The following is a 5,286-nucleotide window of genomic DNA, read 5'->3' as shown; positions in this document are numbered from 1 at the left end:
AAAAAGTTTTGTCAGAAAATAAATAAAAAACTTACCTAATTAATGAAGAAACTTTTCTTTATAAATTCTTTTCAATAATAGATTGCGTTCAGAACAAGGTTACGACGGCGATCACGAAGTTAATCCCATTGAAAATAATCTACAAGAAACGATTTCAAATCGCGAAGGTGCGAAAACGAACATGTGATATAACGATATAAGGTCTCAAAAGTGATTCTGATTCTACCGCTCATCAGTCAAGGCCGTCTCAACAAAACGAAACAATATCGTCTTCCACAGCGCGAGTCGGCATCGGAACGTAAGAGAAAGTCCTTGCGTGTATCGCTATATCGTTATATCGTCTTCTTCACTCGACGGCTTAAATCAGATTTCTGATGCATCGCTTGGAATGAAAGTTGCTGTATCGGTTTGGCGATATAGGCGTTAAATCGATATGTCGCGATATATCGATTTATAGCCCAGTCCTAATTGTAATGTAATAAACTACACTGAGGAACAAATTTTCGTTGCATTTATGCATATACTTGATATTGCCTAATTCGAGTGTGGGTATTTCAAATCTAAAATTAGTTTTACTGCTGAAACTACAGATTTTTTAAAGAAAATTTTTAAAGCATTTTTTTTTTTGACGAAATGTAATAAGTTTAAAAATGTTATGAATAACAAGGGGTCGAGTAAATTTTGGGCAAAATTCTAGGGGAGTTGTGGCATATCATCAGGAGTAAAAATAAGTCGAAATCCATGCATGGAAATGTCATCGTACGCGGCTAGTGACTCTTTCCTGTTATTCTGCGTGTTCAGAAGTCCACTTAAAAATAATTCATAATAGATAAGCTCCCCTAGTGCCTTATAACGATATTTCCGAACATCAGTGAACAGTATTGGAAATCAGGGGAGAAAAAGTACGTCTTCTAGGCGTTCATCTATAAGCAATAAAATGCACAAAATGTGCATTTCTAAATACTATAAAACTTTTGAACTCCCTTCTCAACTATTTCAGACCGTTTTTGAGATAAGTTTATCAACTACGCAGTTTACCACCAGGTAGAGCTGCAAGTGATCCTGTCGTATGGTGCGTAGCCACTTTACTATACCTAAACATCATTTTTCCCAATCAGTTTTTGGCACATCCTTTAAAGAGTGTCCTACAATTTACTCAAAATAAGATTCGAATTGAGGCGAATGTAAATATAAATATTTAAAAATAAAAGGGAAATATGTAGGTGTGATATTGTAATACTAATGTATATAACAAAAGGTAAATATGTAGCTTTTCTTTATATATGGCTCTTGTAGCATTGAAAATTTTACTGATAAACAGCTTTTTTCTTAAATTCAATTCAACTGGTTTATCAGTAATATTTTAGTCTTCCACTTTGAAAAGTTCAACGAACGAGCAGTGGTTCGAAATGAAATGTTTTTATAAAATGAGGTTTATAATGAAAACTGTTGAATAGCTATTTCTCTCATTATTTATTTATATCGATCGCTCTTAAAGGGTAGCTAAGTAATATTTGGAGGACAATTTAGACTTACCACATGCCTCAAAACTAAATTTTTAATTTAAACATTAAATAGTTTGGCAAATACAAATTTATCAAATACAGGTAGAAAAAAATTTGAAGTAGGTTCAAGTTGTGGTAAACGAAAACTTAACCCACCATATCGACTAGGGAACCAAAATCCGTAAGGATCCTTAAGGCAAATAGTGGAGAGAAAAGCGAAAATCATTTTTCCAGCAAATCCAACAACAACTTACTCGTTATCAAAACCTGAGTATTTTGTGAACGCCTATTTTATAACCGGCGCTTTAGCATGGACCCATTTTTGAATTTAAGTTGCCTTGTACCCAATACAGAAGACAAGGAAACTCCTGGATCAAGTACTTTTTTATTTTATTTTATAACCGCCGTTGAATAGCCGACCCAATACGACTACTAATGTTCAACTCCGTAGCCCTGTAATTTTGTACCCAATCCAGAAGACAAAAGAACACCTGGATCGAATATTAAGAGAAATTTGCCTCCATTGAGGACTTTTTGATGGAACTAACCCGCATTTGCTTTACATGGAGAGGAAAACCACGAAAACCTCCCACGGTTAGCCTGACGGCAAGGGAATTCTAACTCATCATCCGTCTACCACTGAGGATATTTCAAGTCATGTTAGAGTATCGACTGGGATACGAACCCGGTTCGCTTCATTGGAAGGCGAACGCTCTATCTCCTGAGCCATCGCAGCTCTGGATCAAGTACTGGGGAAAACTAGCCTTCGCAGGGGTGGCGTGGTCTGGTTGTTAGGCTGTGGGCTCATGTCCAAGAGTTCGTGGGTTCGATCCCCGCCGGCCGAAGACTCACTGTGTTGTAAATGGTGACTGATGCACGCTAAATCTGTCTGGGTCTCAAAGTCCTTCAAGTTCCCATAACAAATCAATACCCCTGGGGAGGGCCGGGATAGCCTGGTCGGTAGGGCGCTGGGCCCATATCCAAGAGGTCGTGGGTTCGATCCTCGCCGGCCGAAGATTCCCCGTGTAGTAAATGGTGACTGATGCACGTTAAATCTGTCGAGTCTCAAAGTCCTCCATGTTCCCACAACAAATCAATACCTCTGGGGGTACTGATCCAGGAGTTTCCTTGCCTTCTGGATTGGTTCAAAATTACAGGGCTACGGAGTTGAACGTAAGTAGTCGTAAACCCATGAAATTGGGTCGGCTGTTCAACGACGGTTATAAAATAAAATAAAATACCCCTGGGGGTACTGATCTAGGAGCTTCCTTGTCTTCTGGATTGGGATTAAAATTACAAGGATACGGAGTTGAACATTTGTAGTCGCAAACTCAGAATTATGTCGGCTGTGCAACAACGGTTATAATAATAGCCTTCGTAGAGGATTTTTTGATAGAACTAAACCACATCCGGCTCTACATTGAGAGAAAAACCACGAAAACCTCCCATGGTTAGCCCAACGGTAAAGGAATTCTAACCCATGATTCGCCTAAACTGAAGATATTTTACTTCAGCACTGTGGTTGGTGCGATCCGGGAGCAGAATTCGTATCAACAAGTCATTGCTGGGTCACCTCATTAGGAGACGGAGCTCTATCCTCTCGGCAATCATGGCTCTGTGGACGAATCTTATCTATACTTTAGTATGTGTCAATAAGATTTGAAAATAATATTAAATCACTCAGAATTTCTTATAAAAAAATACCGATGCACGCCAAATTGCATTAATTTTTTTTAAAATGTGAATAAGGTAGAAACAGCCATCAGTTTCTCAGATGATAAATAAAATGAAAAATTATTTCAAACTTTAATAGGTTAGTCCACTCTGAGCATTTGAAGAAGAAAAAACTTTTTTTCTTCTTGCTTTAAAAGTGCTCTTATTCATTAAATAATTTCCCCAAAATTTAATGAACAAAGGCTAAGAGTTATTCTTATGCAACACCAAGAAAGTAATTTCCTTAAACTCTTTTTGAGATAGCCGAATACCTAACTCAAATTTCCTTCCATTCTTCAAATTTAAAACATATATGTACGATTATATTCTTTACTGAAGTATGGAAGATTGATCATTGTTTTTTATTATAAACAATCATATTAATGATTATTTTCTTAGGGGGAAGGAGAATTTTTGATTTAAAAAAAGCGCTCCATTTTTTACAAGAAATTTCAGATCATAACAACTCCTACGTGATCCTGCTGCCCCCATTCGTAAATTTAACTAAAAAAATAAATAAATAAAAACCGTGTTTATACCAAAACTCACTAATGCTGCCGACTCAGCGTATTGTGTAAATATTTTAGAATGGTTGGATATGCAGAAAATAAATACTGTTTTAAACAGCGCTATTTGGTCTTTTTTAGGGCAAATATAACCAATCATATGATATAAGCAAACGTGAACCACTTATCAATATATCATGCAATATAAACCAAACCATATGGCACCCACCATTTTGCTTGATTGTATTGAAATGAAGAAAATATATTATTTTTGCAATTCACTAATTTTAATAACAAGGGATTTTCTTCATAATTTTGATTTATTTTATTGTCTCACTAACCGAAATTTCAAAAATATGCTTTTTTTCACTTCTAAAGTCGCTTAGTCCTTAAAAAACCAAAAATAAGTCGATTTCTTTCAATCCAGTGGCACCCCACATACGTAAAGATGAATATTATGCAACTTCCTATAAAAAAAATAAATACAAAATTTAAATTTTATAAAAATTCTCCCTTTCTTTTCCCTTTAATGTGCAAAAATGTCAAAGTTTGCTGCCTCCGAAAGATGAGAACGAAAGGAAAATATTCATTTCGAGTTAGTATCTGAAAGTTTTCTTCAACTGTTTTGCGAAGGAAGAGAACATTAAGAATTGCAATAAGAAGGAAAAAAAAACCGCAGAAAATGGTGTAAAAGAGATAAATAGTAAAAATAAGAACAGCCTCCTTATTTCCAAACGCAACAAGAGAATAAAAGAAGAAAGAAAAAATGATTTTAAACAAGAGAAACAAAGAGGGAGAAAAATGGTTAATAGTAAATGGATTTTTCCCTTTCACTAGGAAATTTTTTTTTTAATGTTTCTAAACTTAATTCACGTTTCCATTTTTTTTTTCCCTTCAAGTTTTTAATGCAATTTTCCTCACTTCAGTAGAGTATTTATTAATCAACATTATAAAATTTAAAAAAATTATTAAAACTGTTATATTGTCTAATTAGAACAATACATTAATTACTACGTAATCATAGTGTTTACTAAAAGTACGTTATGTTTCGGACTATCCTTTAAATGAGAAGAAAAAGAGAGCAATTTTAATTTATAATAAGAATAGTGAATATTTCCCCTTTTCAACGATATGAATCTTAAAACGTAATTTAATATCATCTTAGGTACAAATACATATCTGATAAGTAAGGCCCGGATTTTGATGACATTTGCATTTTTGGACATTTTTTGTCTTTTAGAGCATTTTTTTAGATTCACAGGGCATTTTTCTTTAAATTTTGGGGCGTATTTTGCATTTTTTAAAGTTTTTTGTTAATTTTTTCCAATTTTTATTATTTTTTTTATCAATTTTCATTATTACACTGGTTTCCAAAGAATGAAGAAAATCTGTAGGATATTAACAGGTGAAGCAAAATCTTTTCAAATTGAAGAAGAATTGTCAGTAAGTGAGACCGTCTTTTTCAAGTACGCACCTATAACATCAGTAGACGTTGAAAGAAGCTTCTGCAGGAATGAAAATTTACTTTCAGACAAGAGACGCTCGTTTACATTTCAAATTAT

This window comes from Parasteatoda tepidariorum, chromosome 2, assembly GCF_043381705.1.
Source record: "Parasteatoda tepidariorum isolate YZ-2023 chromosome 2, CAS_Ptep_4.0, whole genome shotgun sequence".
Classification (NCBI taxonomy): Eukaryota; Metazoa; Arthropoda; class Arachnida; order Araneae; family Theridiidae; genus Parasteatoda; species Parasteatoda tepidariorum.
The sequence above is the reverse complement of the archived record's forward strand: the minus strand, read 5'-3'. Positions refer to the sequence as shown.